The following is a 22,465-nucleotide window of genomic DNA, read 5'->3' as shown; positions in this document are numbered from 1 at the left end:
ATGACCATAAGTTTCATACTGGTTGCAATTATTCGTTTTATACGATGGAAAAGCTGCTGTTTTTATATCACATTTTATGCTTCTGGCGTTGACGTCTTAGGCTGTAACTATTCGGTCTGGTGGAGCAACGCCCTGGAGTGAAACCTAGGTTGCCCTGAACGTAGAATTGGCCATCAATTTCAAACTGGTTGCAATTATTCCTGATATATGATGTAAACATTGTTGTATTTTTTTTGCATTTTATGGTTCGGGCGTTGACTTCTAACGCCCTAACTATACAATCTGTTGGAGCAACGCCCTAGGGTGAAGCCTAAGTTGCTCGGAAAGTAGAAATATCCACAAGTTTCATACTGGTTGCAATTATTCGTTTTATACGATGGAAAAACTGTTGTATTTATATTGTATTTTATGCTTCTGGCGTTGACTTCTAAGGCACTAACTATTCGATCTGGTGGAGCAACGCAATAGAGTGATGCCTAGGTTGCCCGGAACGTAGAATTGGCCATCAATTTCAAACTGGTTGCAATTATACCTGTTATATGATGGAAGCACTGCTGTATTTTTTTTGCATTTTATGGATCGGGCGTTGACTTCTAAGGCCCTAACTATTCAATCCGTTGGAGCAACGCCCTACGGTGAAGCCTAGGTTGCTCGGAAAGTAGAAATGACCATATGTTTCATACTGGTTGCAATTATTCGTTTTATACGATGGAAAAACTGTTGTATTTATATTGTATTTTATGCTTCTGGCGTTGACTTCTAAGGCACTATCTATTCGATCTGGTGGAGCAACGCCCTAGAGCGAAGCCTAGGTTGCCCGGAACGTAGGATTGGCCATCACTTTCAAACTGGTTGCAATTATTCCTGTTATATGATGGATACACTGTTGTATTTTTATTGCATTTTATGCTTCGGGCGTTGACTTCTAAGGCCCTAACTATTCAATCTATTGGACCAACGCCCTAGGGTGAAGCCTAGCTTGCTCGGACAGTAGAAATGACCATAAGTTTCATACTGGTTGCAATTATTCGTTTTATACGATGGAAAAGCTGTTGTATTTATATTGTATTTTATGCTTGTGGCGTTGACTTCTTAGGCCGTATCTATTCGATCTGGTGGAGCAAGGCCCTAGAGCGAAGCCTAGGTTGCCCGGAACGTAGGATTGGCCACCACTTTCAAACTGGTTGCAATTATTCCTGATATATGATGTAAACATTGTTGTACTTTTTTTGCATTTTATGGTTCGGGCGTTGACTTCTAACGCCCTAACTATACAATCTGTTGGAGCAACGCCCTAGGGTGAAGCCTAAGTTGCTCGGAAAGTAGAAATATCCACAAGTTTCATACTGGTTGCATTTATTCGTTTTATACGATGGAAAAACTGTTGTATATATATTGTATTTTATGCTTCTGGCATAGACTTCTAAGGCACTATCTGTTCGATCTGGTGGAGCAACGCCCTAGAGCGAAGCCTAGGTTGCCGAGAACGTAGAATTGGCCATCACTTTCAAACTGGTTGCAATTATTCCTGATATATGATGTAAACACTGTTGTATTTTTTTTGCATTTTATGGATCGGGCGTTGACTTCTAAGGCCCTAACTATTCAATCCGTTGGAGCAACGCCCTACGGTGAAGCCTAGGTTGCTCGGAAAGTAGAAATGACCATATGTTTCATACTGGTTGCAATTATTCGTTTTATACGATGGAAAAACTGTTGTATTTATATTCTATTTTATGCTTCTGGCGTTGACTTCTAAGGCACTATCTATTCGTTCTGGTGGTGCAACGCCCTAGAGCGAAGCCTAGGTTGCCCGGAACGTAGGATTGGCCATCACTTTCAAACTGGTTGCAATTATTCCTGTTATATGATGGATACACTGTTGTATTTTTATTGCATTTTAAGCTTCGGGCGTTGACTTCTAAGGCCCTAACTATTCAATCTGTTGGACCAACGCCCTAGGGTGAAGCCTAGCTTGCTCGGAAAGTAGAAATGACCATAAGTTTCATACTGGTTGCAATTATTCGTTTTATACGATGGAAAAGCTGTTGTATTTATATTGTATTTTATGCTTGTGGCGTTGACTTCTTAGGCCGTAACTATTCGGTCTGGTGGAGCAACGCCCTGGAGTGAAACCTAGGTTGCCCGGAACGTAGAATTGGCAATCACTTTCAAACTGGTTGCAATTATTCCAGATATATGATGTAAACATTGTTGTATTTTTTTTGCATTTTATGGTTCGGGCGTTGACTTCTAACGCCCTATCTATACAATCTGCTGGAGCAACGCCCTAGGGTGAAGCCTAAGTTGCTCGGAAAGTAGAAATATCCACAAGTTTCATACTGGTCGCGTTTATTCGTTTTATACGATGGAAAAACTGTTGTATTTATATTGTACTTTATGCTTCTGGCGTTGACCTCTAAGGCACTAACTATTCGATCTGGTGGAGCAACGCAATAGAGTGATGCCTAGGTTGCCCGGAACGTAGAATTGGCCATCAATTTCAAACTGGTTGCAATTATACCTGTTATATGATGGAAACACTGTTGTATTTTTTTTGCATTTTATGGTTCTGGCGTTGACATCTAAGGCCCTAACTATTCAGTCCGTTGGAGCAACGCCCTAGGGTGAAGCCTATGTTGCTCGGAATGTAGAAATGACCATAAGTTTCATACTGGTTGCAATTATTCGTTTTATACGATGGTAAAACTGTTGTATTTATATTGTATTTTATACATCTGGCGTTGACTTCTAAGGTACTAACTATTCGATCTAGTGGAGCAGCGCTCTAGAGTGAAGCCTATGTTGCCCGGAACGTAGAAATGACCATCACTTTCAAACTGGTTGCAATTATTCCTGTTATATGATCGAAAAACTGTTGTATTTTTATTGCATTTTATCCTTCGGGCATTGACTTCTAAGGCCCTAACTATTCAATCTGGTGGAACAACGGCCTAGGGTGAAGCCTAGGTTGCCCGGAACGTAGAAAAAACCATAACTTTTAGACTGGCAGCAATTATTCGTTTTATACTATGGAAAAACTGTTCTATTTATACTGTATTTTATGCTTCTGGCGTTCCCTTCTTAGGCCCTAACTATTCGATCTGGTGGAACAACGGCCTAGGGTGAAGCCTAGGTTGCCCGGAACGTAGAAATAACCATAACTTTTACACTGGTAGCAATTATTCGTTTTATACGATGGAAAAACTGTTGTATCTATATTGTATTTTATGCTTCTGGCGTTGACTTCTAAGGCCCTAACTATTCAATCCGTTGGAGCAACGCCCTAGGGTGAAGCCTAGGTTGCTCGGAATGTAGAAATGGCCATAAGTTTCATACTGGTTGCATTTATTCGTTTTATACGATGGAAAGACTGTTGTATTTATATTGTATTTTATGCTTCTGGCGTTGACTTCTAAGGCACTAACTATTCGATCTGGTGGAGCAACGCCCTAGAGTGAAGCCTGGGATGGCCGGAACGTAGAATTGGCCATCACTTTCAAACTGGTTGCAATTATTCCTGATATATGATGGAAACACTGTTGTATTTTTTTTGCATTTTATGGTTCGGCCGTTGACTTCTAAGGCCCTAACTGTTCAATCTGTTGGAGCAACGCCCTAGGGTGAAGCCTAGGTTGCTCGGAAAGTAGAAATGTCCATAAGTTTCAAACTGTTTGCAATTATTCGTTTTATACGATGGAAAAACTGTTGTATTTATATTGTACTTTATGCTTCTGGCGTTGACCTCTAAGGCACTAACTATTCGATCTGGTGGAGCAACGCAATAGAGCGATGCCTAGGTTGCCCGGAACGTAGAATTGGCCATCAATTTCAAACTGGTTGCAATTATACCTGTTATATGATGGAAACACTGTTGTATTTTTTTTGCATTTTATGGTTCGGGCGTTGACTTCTAAGGTCCTAACTATTCAAACTGTTGGAGCAACGCCCTAGGGTGAAGCCTAGGTTGCTCGGAAAGTAGAAATGACCATAAGTTTAATACTGGTTGCATTTATTCGTTTTATACGATGGAGGAGCTGTTGTATTTATATTGTATTTTATGCTTCTGGCGTTGACTTCTAAGGCACTAACTATTCGATATGGTGGAGCAACGCCCTAGAGTGAAGCCTGGGTTGCCCGGAACGTAGAATTGGCCATCACTTTCAAACTGTTTGCAATTATTCCTGATATATGATGTAAACACTGTTGTATTTTTTTTGCATTTTATGGTTCGGGCATTGACTTCTAAGGCCCTAACTGTTCAATCTGCTGGAGCAACGCCCTAGGGTGAAGCCTAGGTTGCTCGGAAAGTAGAAATTACCATAAGTTTCATACTGGTTGCAATTATTCGTTTTATACGATCGAAAAGCTGCTGTTTTTATATCGCATTTTATGCTTCTGGCGTTGACGTCTTAGGCCGTAACTATTCGGTCTGGTGGAGCAACGCCCTGGAGTGAAACCTAGGTTGCCCTGAACGTAGAATTGGCCATCACTTTCAAACTGGTTGCAATTATTCCTGATATATGATGTAAACACTGTTGTATTTTTTTTGCATTTTATGGTTCGGGCGTTGACTTCTAAGGCCCTAACTATACAATCTGTTGGAGCAACGCCCTAGGGTGAAGCCTAAGTTGCTCGGAAAGTAGAAATATCCACAAGTTTCATACTGGTTGCAATTATTCGTTTTATACGATGGAAAAACTGTTGTATTTATATTGTATTTTATGCTTCTGGCGTTGACTTCTAAGGCACTAACTATTCGATCTGGTGGAGCAACGCAATAGAGTGATGCCTAGGTTGCCCGGAACGTAGAATTGGCCCTCAATTTCAAACTGGTTGCAATTATACCTGTTATATGATGGAAACACTGCTGTATTTTTTTGCATTTTATGGATCGCGCGTTGACTTCTAAGGTCCTAACTATTCAATCTATTGGAGCAACGCCCTAGGGTGAAGCCTAGGATGCTCGGAAAGTAGAAATGACCTTAAGTTTCATACTGGGTGCAATTAATCGTTTTATACGATGGAAAAACTGTTGTATTTATATTGTATTTTATACATCTGGCGTTGACTTCTAAGGTACTAACTATTCGATCTAGTGGAGCAGCGCCTTAGAGTGAAGCCTATGTTGCCCGGAACGTAGAAATGACCATCACTTTCAAACTGGTTGCAATTATTCCTGTTATATGATGGAAAAACTGTTGTATTTTTATTGCATTTTATCCTTCGGGCATTGACTTCTAAGGCCCTAACTATTCAATCTGGTGGAACAACGGCCTAGGGTGAAGCCTAGGTTGCCCGGAACGTAGAAAAAACCATAACTTTTACACTGGCAGCAATTATTCGTTTTATACTATGGAAAAACTGTTCTATTTATACTGTATTTTATGCTTCTGGCGTTCCCTTCTTAGGCCCTAACTATTCGATCTGGTGGAACAACGGCCTAGGGTGAAGCCTAGGTTGCCCGGAACGTAGAAATAACCATAACTTTTACACTGGTAGCAATTATTCGTTTTATACGATGGAAAAACTGTTGTATCTATATTGTATTTTATGCTTCTGGCGTTGACTTCTAAGGCACTAACTATTCGATCTGGTGGAGCAACGCCCTAGAGTGAAGCCTGGGTTGGCCGGAACGTAGAATTGGCCATCACTTTCAAACTGGTTGCAATTATTCCTGATATATGATGGAAACACTGTTGTATTTTTTTTGCATTTTATGGATCGGGCGTTGACTTCTAAGGCCCTAACTATTCAATCCGTTGGAGCAACGCCCTACGGTGAAGCCACGGTTGCCCAGAAAGTAGAAATGGCCATAGCTTTCATACTGGTTGCAATTATTCGTTTTATACGATGGAAAAACTGTTGTATTTATATTGTATTTTATGCTTCTGGCGTTGACTTCTAAGGCACTATCTATTCGATCTGGTGGAGCAACGCCCTAGAGCGAAGCCTAGGTTGCCCGGGACGTACGATTGGCCATCACTTTCAAACTGGTTGCAACTATTCCTGTTATATGATGGAAACACTGTTGTATTTTTTTTGCATTTTATGGTTCGGGCGTTGACTTCAAAGGTCCTAACTATTCAATCTGTTGGAGCAACGCCCTAGGGTGAAGCCTAGCTTGCTCGGAAAGTAGAAATGACCATAAGTTTCATACTGGTTGCAATTATTCGTTTTATACGATGGAAAAGCTGTTGTATTTGTATTGTATTTTATGCTTGTGGCGTTGACTTCTTAGGCCGGAACTATTCGGTCTGGTGGAGCAACGCCCTGGAGTGAAACCTAGGTTGCCCGGAACGTAGAATTGGCCATCACTTTCAAACTGGTTGCAATTATTCCTGATATATGATGGAAACACTGTTGTATTTTTTTTGCATTTTATGGTTCGGGCGTTGACTTCTAAGGCCCTAACTGTTCAATCTGTTGGAGCAACCCCCTAGGGTGAAGCCTAGGTTGCTCGGAAAGTAGAAATGTCCATAAGTTTCAAACTGTTTGCAATTATTCGTTTTATACGATGGAAAAACTGTTGTATTTATATTGTACTTTATGCTTCTGGCGTTGACCTCTAAGGCACTAACTATTCGATCTGGTGGAGCAACGCAATAGAGTGATGCCTAGGTTGCCCGGAACGTAGAATTGGCCATCAATTTCAAACTGGTTGCAATTATACCTGTTATATGATGGAAACACTGTTGTATTTTTTTTGCATTTTATGGTTCGGGCGTTGACTTCTAAGGTCCTAACTATTCAAACTGTTGGAGCAACGCCCTAGGGTGAAGCCTAGGTTGCTCGGAAAGTAGAAATGTCCATAAGTTTAATACTGGTTGCATTTTTTCGTTTTATACGATGGAGGAGCTGTTGTATTTATATTGTATTTTATGCTTCTGGCGTTGACGTCTTAGGCCGTAACTATTCGGTCTGGTGGAGCAACGCCCAGGAGTGAAACCTAGGTTGCCCTGAACGTAGAATTGGCCATCACTTTCAAACTGGTTGCAATTATTCCTGATATATGATGTAAGCACTGTTGTATTTTTTTTGCATTTTATGGTTCGGGCGTTGACTTCTAAGGCCCTAACTATACAATCTGTTGGAGCAACGCCCTAGGGTGAAGCCTAAGTTGCTCGGAAAGTAGAAATATCCACAAGTTTCATACTGGGTGCAATTATTCGTTTTATACGATGGAAAAACTGTTGTATTTATATTGTATTTTATGCTTCTGGCGTTGACTTCTAAGGCACTAACTATTCGATCTGGTGGAGCAACGCAATAGAGTGATGCCTAGGTTGCCCGGAACGTAGAATTGGCCATCAATTTCAAACTGGTTGCAATTATACCTGTTATATGATGGAAGCACTGCTGTATTTTTTTTGCATTTTATGGATCGGGCGTTGACTTCTAAGGCCCTAACTATTCAATCCGTTGGAGCAACGCCCTACGGTGAAGCCACGGTTGCCCAGAAAGTAGAAATGGCCATAGCTTTCATACTGGTTGCAATTATTCGTTTTATACGATGGAAAAACTGTTGTATTTATATTGTATTTTATGCTTCTGGCGTTGACTTCTAAGGCACTATCTATTCGATCTGGTGGAGCAACGCCCTAGAGCGAAGCCTAGGTTGCCCGGGACGTACGATTGGCCATCACTTTCAAACTGGTTGCAACTATTCCTGTTATATGATGGAAACACTGTTGTATTTTTTTTGCATTTTATGGTTCGGGCGTTGACTTCAAAGGTCCTAACTATTCAATCTGTTGGAGCAACGCCCTAGGGTGAAGCCTAGCTTGCTCGGAAAGTAGAAATGACCATAAGTTTCATACTGGTTGCAATTATTCGTTTTATACGATGGAAAAGCTGTTGTATTTGTATTGTATTTTATGCTTGTGGCGTTGACTTCTTAGGCCGGAACTATTCGGTCTGGTGGAGCAACGCCCTGGAGTGAAACCTAGGTTGCCCGGAACGTAGAATTGGCAATCACTTTCAAACTGGTTGCAATTATTCCAGATATATGATGGAAACACTGTTGTATTTTTTTTGCATTTTATGGTTCGGGCGTTGACTTCTAAGGCCCTAACTATTCAATCTGTTGGAGCAATGCCCTAGGGTGAAGCCTAGGTTGCTCGGAAAGTAGAAATGACCATAAGTTACATACTGGTTGCAATTATTCGTTTTATACGATGGAAAAACTGTTGTATTTATATTGTATTTTATGCTTCTGGCGTTGACTTCTAAGGCACTAACTATTCGATCTGGTGGAGCAACGCAATAGAGTGATGCCTAGGTTGCCCGGAACGTAGAATTGGCCATCAATTTCAAACTGGTTGCATTTATACCTGTTATATGATGTAAACACTGTTGTATTTTTTTTGCATTTTATGGATCGGGCGTTGACTTCTAAGGCCCTAACTATTCAATCCGTTGGAGCAACGCCCTACGGTGAAGCCTAGGTTGCTCGGAAAGTAGAAATGACCATATGTTTCATACTGGTTGCAATTATTCGTTTTATACGATGGAAAAACTGTTGTATTTATATTCTATTTTATGCTTCTGGCGTTGACTTCTAAGGCACTATCTATTCGTTCTGGTGGTGCAACGCCCTAGAGCGAAGCCTAGGTTGCCCGGAACGTAGGATTGGCCATCACTTTCAAACTGGTTGCAATTATTCCTGTTATATGATGGATACACTGTTGTATTTTTATTGCATTTTAAGCTTCGGGCGTTGACTTCTAAGGCCCTAACTATTCAATCTGTTGGACCAACGCCCTAGGGTGAAGCCTAGCTTGCTCGGAAAGTAGAAATGACCATAAGTTTCATACTGGTTGCAATTATTCGTTTTATACGATGGAAAAGCTGTTGTATTTATATTGTATTTTATGCTTGTGGCGTTGACTTCTTAGGCCGTAACTATTCGGTCTGGTGGAGCAACGCCCTGGAGTGAAACCTAGGTTGCCCGGAACGTAGAATTGGCAATCACTTTCAAACTGGTTGCAATTATTCCAGATATACGATGTAAACATTGTTGTATTTTTTTTGCATTTTATGGTTCGGGCGTTGACTTCTAACGCCCTATCTATACAATCTGCTGGAGCAACGCCCTAGGGTGAAGCCTAAGTTGCTCGGAAAGTAGAAATATCCACAAGTTTCATACTGGTTGCATTTATTCGTTTTATACGATGGAAAAACTGTTGTATTTATATTGTACTTTATGCTTCTGGCGTTGACCTCTAAGGCACTAACTATTCGATCTGGTGGAGCAACGCAATAGAGTGATGCCTAGGTTGCCCGGAACGTAGAATTGGCCATCAATTTCAAACTGGTTGCAATTATACCTGTTATATGATGGAAACACTGTTGTATTTTTTTTGCATTTTATGGTTCTGGCGTTGACATCTAAGGCCCTAACTATTCAGTCCGTTGGAGCAACGCCCTAGGGTGAAGCCTATGTTGCTCGGAATGTAGAAATGACCATAAGTTTCATACTGGTTGCATTTATTCGTTTTATACGATGGTAAAACTGTTGTATTTATATTGTATTTTATACATCTGGCGTTGACTTCTAAGGTACTAACTATTCGATCTAGTGGAGCAGCGCTCTAGAGTGAAGCCTATGTTGCCCGGAACGTAGAAATGACCATCACTTTCAAACTGGTTGCAATTATTCCTGTTATATGATGGAAAAACTGTTGTATTTTTATTGCACTTTATCCTTCGGGCATTGACTTCTAAGGCCCTAACTATTCAATCTGGTGGAACAACGGCCTAGGGTGAAGCCTAGGTTGCCCGGAACGTAGAAAAAACCATAACTTTTACACTGGCAGCAATTATTCGTTTTATACTATGGAAAAACTGTTCTATTTATACTGTATTTTATGCTTCTGGCGTTCCCTTCTTAGGCCCTAACTATTCGATCTGGTGGAACAACGGCCTAGGGTGAAGCCTAGGTTGCCCGGAACGTAGAAATAACCATAACTTTTACACTGGTAGCAATTATTCGTTTTATACGATGGAAAAACTGTTGTGTCTATATTGTATTTTATGCTTCTGGCGTTGACTTCTAAGGCCCTAACTATTCAATCCGTTGGAGCAACGCCCTAGGGTGAAGCCTAGGTTGCTCGGAATGTAGAAATGGCCATAAGTTTCATACTGGTTGCATTTATTCGTTTTATACGATGGAAAGACTGTTGTATTTATATTGTATTTTATGCTTCTGGCGTTGACTTCTAAGGCACTAACTATCCGATCTGGTGGAGCAACGCCCTAGAGTGAAGCCTGGGTTGGCCGGAACGTAGAATTGGCCATCACTTTCAAACTGGTTGCAATTATTCCTGATATATGATGGAAACAATGTTGTATTTTTTTTGCATTTTATGGTTCGGGCGTTGACTTCTAAGGCCCTAACTGTTCAATCTGTTGGAGCAACGCCCTAGGGTGAAGCTTAGGTTGCTCGGAAAGTAGAAATGTCCATAAGTTTCAAACTGTTTGCAATTATTCGTTTTATACGATGGAAAAACTGTTGTATTTATATTGTACTTTATGCTTCTGGCGTTGACCTCTAAGGCACTAACTATTCGATCTGGTGGAGCAACGCAATAGAGTGATGCCTAGGTTGCCCGGAACGTAGAATTGGCCATCAATTTCAAACTGGTTGCAATTATACCTGTTATATGATGGAAACACTGTTGTATTTTTTTTGCATTTTATGGTTCGGGCGTTGACTTCTAAGGTCCTAACTATTCAAACTGTTGGAGCAACGCCCTAGGGTGAAGCCTAGGTTGCTCGGAAAGTAGAAATGACCATAAGTTTAATACTGGTTGCATTTATTCGTTTTATACGATGGAGGAGCTGTTGTATTTATATTGTATTTTATGCTTCTGGCGTTGACTTCTAAGGCACTAACTATTCGATATGGTGGAGCAACGCCCTAGAGTGAAGCCTGGGTTGCCCGGAACGTAGAATTGGCCATCACTTTCAAACTGTTTGCAATTATTCCTGATATATGATGTAAACACTGTTGTATTTTTTTTGCATTTTATGGTTCGGGCATTGACTTCTAAGGCCCTAACTGTTCAATCTGCTGGAGCAACGCCCTAGGGTGAAGCCTAGGTTGCTCGGAAAGTAGAAATGACCATAAGTTTCATACTGGTTGCAATTATTCGTTTTATACGATGGAAAAGCTGCTGTTTTTATATCGCATTTTATGCTTCTGGCGTTGACGTCTTAGGCCGTAACTATTCGGTCTGGTGGAGCAACGCCCTGGAGTGAAACCTAGGTTGGCCTGAACGTAGAATTGGCCATCACTTTCAAACTGGTTGCAATTATTCCTGATATATGATGTAAACACTGTTGTATTTTTTTTGCATTTTATGGTTCGGGCGTTGACTTCTAAGGCCCTAACTATACAATCTGTTGGAGCAACGCCCTAGGGTGAAGCCTAAGTTGCTCGGAAAGTAGAAATATCCACAAGTTTCATACTGGTTGCAATTATTCGTTTTATACGATGGAAAAACTGTTGTATTTATATTGTATTTTATGCTTCTGGCGTTGACTTCTAAGGCACTAACTATTCGATCTGGTGGAGCAACGCAATAGAGTGATGCCTAGGTTGCCCGGAACGTAGAATTGGCCCTCAATTTCAAACTGGTTGCAATTATACCTGTTATATGATGGAAACACTGCTGTATTTTTTTTGCATTTTATGGATCGCGCGTTGACTTCTAAGGTCCTAACTATTCAATCTGTTGGAGCAACGCCCTAGGGTGAAGCCTAGGATGCTCGGAAAGTAGAAATGACCTTAAGTTTCATACTGGGTGCAATTAATCGTTTTATACGATGGAAAAACTGTTGTATTTATATTGTATTTTATACATCTGGCGTTGACTTCTAAGGTACTAACTATTCGATCTAGTGGAGCAGCGCCTTAGAGTGAAGCCTATGTTGCCCGGAACGTAGAAATGACCATCACTTTCAAACTGGTTGCAATTATTCCTGTTATATGATGGAAAAACTGTTGTATTTTTATTGCATTTTATCCTTCGGGCATTGACTTCTAAGGCCCTAACTATTCAATCTGGTGGAACAACGGCCTAGGGTGAAGCCTAGGTTGCCCGGAACGTAGAAAAAACCATAACTTTTACACTGGCAGCAATTATTCGTTTTATACTATGGAAAAACTGTTCTATTTATAGTGTATTTTATGTTTCTTTCGTTCCCTTCTTAGGCCCTAACTATTCGATCTGGTGGAACAACGGCCTAGGGTGAAGCCTAGGTTGCCCGGAACGTAGAAATAACCATAACTTTTACACTGGTAGCAATTATTCGTTTTATACGATGGAAAAACTGTTGTATCTATATTGTATTTTATGCTTCTGGCGTTGACTTCTAAGGCACTAACTATTCTATCTGGTGGAGCAACGCCCTAGAGTGAAGCCTGGGTTGGCCGGAACGTAGAATTGGCCATCACTTTCAAACTGGTTGCAATTATTCCTGATATATGATGGAAACACTGTTGTATTTTTTTTGCATTTTATGGTTCGGGCGTTGACTTCTAAGGCCCTAGCTGTTCAATCTGTTGGAGCAACGCCCTAGGGTGAAGCCTAGGTTGCTCGGAAAGTAGAAATGTCCATAAGTTTCAAACTGTTTGCAATTATTCGTTTTATACGATGGAAAAACTGTTGTATTTATATTGTACTTTATGCTTCTGGCGTTGACCTCTAAGGCACTAACTATTCGATCTGGTGGAGCAACGCAATAGAGTGATGCCTAGGTTGCCCGGAACGTAGAATTGGCCATCAATTTCAAACTGGTTGCAATTATACCTGTTATATGATGGAAACACTGTTGTATTTTTTTTGCATTTTATGGTTCGGGCGTTGACTTCTAAGGTCCTAACTATTCAAACTGTTGGAGCAACGCCCTAGGGTGAAGCCTAGGTTGCTCGGAAAGTAGAAATGTCCATAAGTTTAATACTGGTTGCATTTTTTCGTTTTATACGATGGAGGAGCTGTTGTATTTATATTGTATTTTATGCTTCTGGCGTTGACGTCTTAGGCCGTAACTATTCGGTCTGGTGGAGCAACGCCCTGGAGTGAAACCTAGGTTGCCCTGAACGTAGAATTGGCCATCACTTTCAAACTGGTTGCAATTATTCCTGATATATGATGTAAACACTGTTGTATTTTTTTTGCATTTTATGGTTCGGGCGTTGACTTCTAAGGCCCTAACTATACAATCTGTTGGAGCAACGCCCTAGGGTGAAGCCTAAGTTGCTCGGAAAGTAGAAATATCCACAAGTTTCATACTGGGTGCAATTATTCGTTTTATACGATGGAAAAACTGTTGTATTTATATTGTATTTTATGCTTCTGGCGTTGACTTCTAAGGCACTAACTATTCGATCTGGTGGAGCAACGCAATAGAGTGATGCCTAGGTTGCCCGGAACGTAGAATTGGCCATCAATTTCAAACTGGTTGCAATTATACCTGTTATATGATGGAAGCACTGCTGTATTTTTTTTGCATTTTATGGATCGGGCGTTGACTTCTAAGGCCCTAACTATTCAATCCGTTGGAGCAACGCCCTACGGTGAAGCCACGGTTGTCCAGAAAGTAGAAATGGCCATAGCTTTCATACTGGTTGCAATTATTCGTTTTATACGATGGAAAAACTGTTGTATTTATATTGTATTTTATGCTTCTGGCGTTGACTTCTAAGGCACTATCTATTCGATCTGATGGAGCAACGCCCTAGAGCGAAGCCTAGGTTGCCCGGGACGTACGATTGGCCATCACTTTCAAACTGGTTGCAACTATTCCTGTTATATGATGGAAACACTGTTGTATTTTTTTTGCATTTTATGGTTCGGGCGTTGACTTCAAAGGTCCTAACTATTCAATCTGTTGGAGCAACGCCCTAGGGTGAAGCCTAGCTTGCTCGGAAAGTAGAAATGACCATAAGTTTCATACTGGTTGCAATTATTCGTTTTATACGATGGAAAAGCTGTTGTATTTATATTGTATTTTATGCTTGTGGCGTTGACTTCTTAGGCCGGAACTATTCGGTCTGGTGGAGCAACGCCCTGGAGTGAAACCTAGGTTGCCCGGAACGTAGAATTGGCAATCACTTTCAAACTGGTTGCAATTATTCCTGATATATGATGTAAACATTGTTGTATTTTTTTTGCATTTTATGGTTCGGGCGTTGACTTCTAAGGCCCTAACTATACAATCTGTTGGAGCAACGCCCTAGGGTGAAGCCTAAGTTGCTCGGAAAGTAGAAATATCCACAAGTTTCATACTGGTTGCAATTATTCGTTTTATACGATGGAAAAACTGTTGTATTTATATTGTATTTTATGCTTCTGGCGTTGACTTCTAAGGCACTAACTATTCGATCTGGTGGAGCAACGCAATAGAGTGATGCCTAGGTTGCCCGGAACGTAGAATTGGCCATCAATTTCAAACTGGTTGCAATTATACCTGTTATATGATGGAAACACTGCTGTATTTTTTTTGCATTTTATAGATCGCGCGTTGACTTCTAAGGTCCTAACTATTCAATCTGTTGGAGCAACGCCCTAGGGTGAAGCCTAGGATGCTCGGAAAGTAGAAATGACCTTGAGTTTCATACTGGGTGCAATTAATCGTTTTATACGATGGAAAAACTGTTGTATATATATTGTATTTTATGCTTCTGGCATAGACTTCTAAGGCACTGTTTGTTCGGTCTGGTGGAGCAACGCCCTAGAGCGAAGCCTAGGTTGCCCGGAACGTAGAATTGGCCATCACTTTCAAACTGGTTGCAATTATTCCTGTTATATGATGGAAACACTGTTGTATTTTTTTTGCATTTTATGGTTCGGGCGTTGACTTCAAAGGTCCTAACTATTCAATCTGTTGGAGCAACGCCCTAGGGTGAAGCCTAGGTTGCTCGGAAAGTAGAAATGGCCATAAGTTTCATACTGGGTGCAATTATTCGTTTTATACGATGGAAAAACTGTTGTATTTATATTGTATTTTATGCTTGTGGCGTTGACTTCTTAGGCCGTAACTATTCGGTCTGGTGGAGCAACGCCCTGGACTGAAACCTAGGTTGCCCGGAACGTAGAATTGGCAATCACTTTCAAACTGGTTGCAATTATTCCTGATATATGATGTAAACATTGTTGTATTTTTTTTGCATTTTATGGTTCGGGCGTTGACTTCTAAGGCCCTAACTATACAATCTGTTGGAGCAACGCCCTAGGGTGAAGCCTAAGTTGCTCGGAAAGTAGAAATATCCACAAGTTTCATACTGGTTGCAATTATTCGTTTTATACGATGGAAAAACTGTTGTATTTATATTGTATTTTATGCTTCTGGCGTTGACTTCTAAGGCACTAACTATTCGATCTGGTGGAGCAACGCAATAGAGTGATGCCTAGGTTGCCCGGAACGTAGAATTGGCCCTCAATTTCAAACTGGTTGCAATTATACCTGTTATATGATGGAAACACTGCTGTATTTTTTTTGCATTTTATGGTTCGGATGTTGACTTCTAAGGCCCTAACTATTCAATCTGTTGGAGCAACGCCCTAGGGTGAAGCCTAGGTTGCTCGGAAAGTAGAAATGACCATAAGTTACATACTGGTTGCAATTATTCGTTTTATACAATGGAAAAACTGTTGTATTTATATTGTATTTTATGCTTCTGGCGGTGAATTCTAAGGCACTATCTATTCGATCTGGTGGAGCAACGCCCTAGAGCGAAGCCTAGGTTGCCCGGAACGTAGGATTGGCCATCACTTTCAAACTGGTTGCAATTATTCCTGTTATATGATGGATACACTGTTGTATTTTTATTGCATTTTATGCTTCGGGCGTTGACTTCTAAGGCCCTAACTATTCAATCTGTTGGACCAACGCCCTAGGGTGAAGCCTAGCTTGCTCGGAAAGTAGAAATGACCATAAGTTTCATACTGGTTGCAATTATTCGTTTTATACGATGGAAAAGCTGTTGTATTTATATCGCATTTTATGCTTCTGGCGTTGACGTCTTAGGCCGTACCTATTCGGTCTGGTGGAGCAACGCCCTGGAGTGAAATCTAGGTTGCCCGGAACGTAGAATTGGCCATCACTTTCAAACTGGTTGCAATTATTCCTGATATATGATGTAAACATTGTTGTATTTTTTTTGCATTTTATGGTTCGGGCGTTGACTTCTAACGCCCTAACTATACAATCTGTTGGAGCAACGCCCTAGGGTGAAGCCTAAGTTGCTCGGAAAGTAGAAATATCCACAGGTTTCATACTGGTTGCATTTATTCGTTTTATACGATGGAAAAACTGTTGTATTTATATTGTATTTTATGCTTCTGGCGTTGACTTCTAAGGCACTAACTATTCGAACTGGTGGAGCAACGCAATAGAGTGATGCCTAGGTTGCCCGGAACGTAGAATTGGCCATCAATTTCAAACTGGTTGCAATTATACCTGTTATATGATGGAAACACTGCTGTATTTTTTTTGCATTTTATAGATCGCGCGTTGACTTCTAAGGTCCTAACTATTCAATCTGTTGGAGCAACGCCCTAGGGTGAAGCCTAGGATGCTCGGAAAGTAGAAATGACCTTGAGTTTCATACTGGGTGCAATTAATCGTTTTATACGATGGAAAAACTGTTGTATTTATATTGTATTTTATGCTTCTGGCGTTGACTTCTAAGGCACTAACTATTCGATCTGGTGGAGCAACGCAATAGAGTGATGCCTAGGTTGCCCGGAACGTAGGATTGGCCATCACTTTCAAACTGGTTGCAATTATTCCTGTTATATGATGGATACACTGTTGTATTTTTATTGCATTTTATGCTTCGGGCGTTGACTTCTAAGGCCCTAACTATTCAATCTGTTGGACCAACGCCCTAGGGTGAAGCCTAGCTTGCCCGGAAAGTAGAAATGACCATAAGTTTCATACTGGTTGCAATTATTCGTTTTATACGATGGAAAAGCTGTTGTATTTATATCGCATTTTATGCTTCTGGCGTTGACGTCTTAGGCCGTACCTATTCGGTCTGGTGGAGCAACGCCCTGGAGTGAAATCTAGGTTGCCCGGAACGTAGAATTGGCCATCACTTTCAAACTGGTTGCAATTATTCCTGATATATGATGTAAACATTGTTGTATTTTTTTTGCATTTTATGTTTCGGGCGTTGACTTCTAACGCCCTAACTATACAATCTGTTGGAGCAACGCCCTAGGGTGAAGCCTAAGTTGCTCGGAAAGTAGAAATATCCACAAGTTTCATACTGGTTGCATTTATTCGTTTTATACGATGGAAAAACTGTTGTATTTATATTGTATTTTATGCTTCTGGCGTTGACTTCTAAGGCACTAACTATTCGATCTGGTGGAGCAACGCAATAGAGTCATGCCTAGGTTGCCCGGAACGTAGAATTGGCCATCAATTTCAAACTGGTTGCAATTATACCTGTTATATGATGGAAACACTGCTGTATTTTTTTTGCATTTTATAGATCGCGCGTTGACTTCTAAGGTCCTAACTATTCAATCTGTTGGAGCAACGCCCTAGGGTGAAGCCTAGGATGCTCGGAAAGTAGAAATGACCTTGAGTTTCATACTGGGTGCAATTAATCGTTTTATACGATGGAAAAACTGTTGTATATATATTGTATTTTATGCTTCTGGCGTTGACTTCTAAGGCACTAACTATTCGATCTGGTGGAGCAACGCCCTAGAGTGAAGCCTGGGTTGGCCGGAACGTAGAATTGGCCATCACTTTCAAACTGGTTGCAATTATTCCTGATATATGATGGAAACACTGTGTTGTATTTTTTTTGCATTTTATGGTTCGGGCGTTGACTTCTAAGGCCCTAACTGTTCAATCTGTTGGAGCAACGCCCTAGGGTGAAGCCTAGGTTGCTCGGAATGTAGAAATGGCCATAAGTTTCATACTGGTTGCATTTATTCGTTTTATACGATGGAAAAACTGTTGTATTTATATTGTATTTTATGCTTCTGGCGTTGACTTCTAAGGCACTAACTATTCGATCTGGTGGAGCAACGCCCTAGAGTGAAGCCTGGGTTGGCCGGAACGTAGAATTGGCCATCACTTTCAAACTGGTTGCAATTATTCCTGATATATGATGGAAACACTGTTGTATTTTTTTTGCATTTTATGGTTCGGGCGTTGACTTCTAAGGCCCTAGCTGTTCAATCTGTTGGAGCAACGCCCTAGGGTGAAGCCTAGGTTGCCCGGAAAGTAGAAATGTCCATAAGTTTCAAACTGTTTGCAATTATTCGTTTTATACGATGGAAAAACTGTTGTATTTATATTGTACTTTATGCTTCTGGCGTTGACCTCTAAGGCACTAACTATTCGATCTGGTGGAGCAACGCAATAGAATGATGCCTAGGTTGCCCGGAACGTAGAATTGGCCATCAATTTCAAACTGGTTGCAATTATACCTGTTATATGATGGAAACACTGTTGTATTTTTTTTGCATTTTATGGTTCGGGCGTTGACTTCTAAGGTCCTAACTATTCAAACTGTTAGAGCAACGCCCTAGGGTGAAGCCTAGGTTGCTCGGAAAGTAGAAATGTCCATAAGTTTCATACTGGTTGCAATTATTCGTTTTATACGATGGAAAAACTGTTGTATTTATATTGTATTTTATGCTTCTGGCGTTGACTTCTAAGGCACTAACTATTCGATCTGGTGGAGCAACGCAATAGAGTGATGCCTAGGTTGCCCGGAACGTAGAATTGGCCATCAATTTCAAACTGGTTGCAATTATACCTGTTATATGATGGAAGCACTGCTGTATTTTTTTTGCATTTTATGGATCGGGCGTTGACTTCTAAGGCCCTAACTATTCAATCCGTTGGAGCAACGCCCTAATGTGAAGCCTAGGTTGCTCGGAAAGTAGAAATGACCATATGTTTCATACTGGTTGCAATTATTCGTTTTATACGATGGAAAAACTGTTGTATTTATATTGTATTTTATGCTTCTGGCGTTGACTCCTAAGGCACTATCTATTCGATCTGGTGGAGCAACGCCCGAGAGCGAAGCCTAGGTTGCCCGGAACGTAGGATTGGCCATCACTTTCAAACTGGTTGCAATTATTCCTGTTATATGTTGGATACACTGTTGTATTTTTATTGCATTTTATGCTTCGGGCGTTGACTTTTAAGGCCCTAACTATTCAATCTGTTGGACCAACGCCCTAGGGTGAAGCCTAGCTTGCTCGGAAAGTAGAAATGACCATAAGTTTCATACTGGTTGCAATTATTCGTTTTATACGATGGAAAAGCTGTTGTATTTATATTGTATTTTATGCTTGTGGCGTTGACTTCTTAGGCCGGAACTATTCGGTCTGGTGGAGCAACGCCCTGGAGTGAAACATAGGTTGCCCGGAACGTAGAATTGGCAATCACTTTCAAACTGGTTGCAATTATTCCAGATATATGATGGAAACACTGTTGTATTTTTTTTGCATTTTATGGTTCGGGCGTTGACTTCTAAGGCCCTAACTATTCAATCTGTTGGAGCAACGCCCTAGGGTGAAGCCTAGGTTGCTCGGAAAGTAGAAATGACCATAAGTTACATACTGGTTGCAATTATTCGTTTTATACAATGGAAAAACTGTTGTATTTATATTGTATTTTATGCTTCTGGCGGTGACTTCTAAGGCACTATCTATTCGATCTGGTGGAGCAACGCCCTAGAGCGAAGCCTAGGTTGCCCGGAACGTAGGATTGGCCATCACTTTCAAACTGGTTGCAATTATTCCTGTTATATGATGGATACACTGTTGTATTTTTATTGCATTTTATGCTTCGGGCGTTGACTTCTAAGGCCCTAACTATTCAATCTGTTGGACCAACGCCCTAGGGTGAAGCCTAGCTTGCTCGGAAAGTAGAAATGACCATAAGTTTCATACTGGTTGCAATTATTCGTTTTATACGATGGAAAAGCTGTTGTATTTATATCGCATTTTATGCTTCTGGCGTTGACGTCTTAGGCCGTACCTATTCGGTCTGGTGGAGCAACGCCCTGGAGTGAAATCTAGGTTGCCCGGAACGTAGAATTGGCCATCACTTTCAAACTGGTTGCAATTATTCCTGATATATGATGTAAACATTGTTGTATTTTTTTTGCATTTTATGGTTCGGGCGTTGACTTCTAACGCCCTAACTATACAATCTGTTGGAGCAACGCCCTAGGGTGAAGCCTAAGTTGCTCGGAAAGTAGAAATATCCACAGGTTTCATACTGGTTGCATTTATTCGTTTTATACGATGGAAAAACTGTTGTATTTATATTGTATTTTATGCTTCTGGCGTTGACTTCTAAGGCACTAACTATTCGATCTGGTGGAGCAACGCAATAGAGTGATGCCTAGGTTGCCCGGAACGTAGAATTGGCCATCAATTTCAAACTGGTTGCAATTATACCTGTTATATGATGGAAACACTGCTGTATTTTTTTTGCATTTTATAGATCGCGCGTTGACTTCTAAGGTCCTAACTATTCAATCTGTTGGAGCAACGCCCTAGGGTGAAGCCTAGGATGCTCGGAAAGTAGAAATGACCTTGTGTTTCATACTGGGTGCAATTAATCGTTTTATACGATGGAAAAACTGTTGTATTTATATTGTATTTTATGCTTCTGGCGTTGACTTCTAAGGCACTAACTATTCGATCTGGTGGAGCAACGCAATAGAGTGATGCCTAGGTTGCCCGGAACGTAGAATTGGCCCTCAATTTCAAACTGGTTGCAATTATACCTGTTATATGATGGAAACACTGCTGTATTTTTTTTGCATTTTATGGTTCGGATGTTGACTTCTAAGGCCCTAACTATTCAATCTGTTGGAGCAACGCCCTAGGGTGAAGCCTAGGTTGCTCGGAAAGTAGAAATGACCATAAGTTACATACTGGTTGCAATTATTCGTTTTATACAATGGAAAAACTGTTGTATTTATATTGTATTTTATGCTTCTGGCGGTGAATTCTAAGGCACTATCTATTCGATCTGGTGGAGCAACGCCCTAGAGCGAAGCCTAGGTTGCCCGGAACGTAGGATTGGCCATCACTTTCAAACTGGTTGCAATTATTCCTGTTATATGATGGATACACTGTTGTATTTTTATTGCATTTTATGCTTCGGGCGTTGACTTCTAAGGCCCTAACTATTCAATCTGTTGGACCAACGCCCTAGGGTGAAGCCTAGCTTGCTCGGAAAGTAGAAATGACCATAAGTTTCATACTGGTTGCAATTATTCGTTTTATACGATGGAAAAGCTGTTGTATTTATATCGCATTTTATGCTTCTGGCGTTGACGTCTTAGGCCGTACCTATTCGGTCTGGTGGAGCAACGCCCTGGAGTGAAATCTAGGTTGCCCGGAACGTAGAATTGGCCATCACTTTCAAACTGGTTGCAATTATTCCTGATATATGATGTAAACATTGTTGTATTTTTTTTGCATTTTATGGTTCGGGCGTTGACTTCTAACGCCCTAACTATACAATCTGTTGGAGCAACGCCCTAGGGTGAAGCCTAAGTTGCTCGGAAAGTAGAAATATCCACAGGTTTCATACTGGTTGCATTTATTCGTTTTATACGATGGAAAAACTGTTGTATTTATATTGTATTTTATGCTTCTGGCGTTGACTTCTAAGGCACTAACTATTCGAACTGGTGGAGCAACGCAATAGAGTGATGCCTAGGTTGCCCGGAACGTAGAATTGGCCATCAATTTCAAACTGGTTGCAATTATACCTGTTATATGATGGAAACACTGCTGTATTTTTTTTGCATTTTATAGATCGCGCGTTGACTTCTAAGGTCCTAACTATTCAATCTGTTGGAGCAACGCCCTAGGGTGAAGCCTAGGATGCTCGGAAAGTAGAAATGACCTTGAGTTTCATACTGGGTGCAATTAATCGTTTTATACGATGGAAAAACTGTTGTATTTATATTGTATTTTATGCTTCTGGCGTTGACTTCTAAGGCACTAACTATTCGATCTGGTGGAGCAACGCAATAGAGTGATGCCTAGGTTGCCCGGAACGTAGGATTGGCCATCACTTTCAAACTGGTTGCAATTATTCCTGTTATATGATGGATACACTGTTGTATTTTTATTGCATTTTATGCTTCGGGCGTTGACTTCTAAGGCCCTAACTATTCAATCTGTTGGACCAACGCCCTAGGGTGAAGCCTAGCTTGCCCGGAAAGTAGAAATGACCATAAGTTTCATACTGGTTGCAATTATTCGTTTTATACGATGGAAAAGCTGTTGTATTTATATCGCATTTTATGCTTCTGGCGTTGACGTCTTAGGCCGTACCTATTCGGTCTGGTGGAGCAACGCCCTGGAGTGAAATCTAGGTTGCCCGGAACGTAGAATTGGCCATCACTTTCAAACTGGTTGCAATTATTCCTGATATATGATGTAAACAT

Source organism: Calliopsis andreniformis, unplaced genomic scaffold (assembly GCF_051401765.1).
Source record: "Calliopsis andreniformis isolate RMS-2024a unplaced genomic scaffold, iyCalAndr_principal scaffold0019, whole genome shotgun sequence".
NCBI classification, from domain to species: domain Eukaryota; kingdom Metazoa; phylum Arthropoda; class Insecta; order Hymenoptera; family Andrenidae; genus Calliopsis; species Calliopsis andreniformis.
This window is presented reverse-complemented; position numbering follows the sequence as displayed.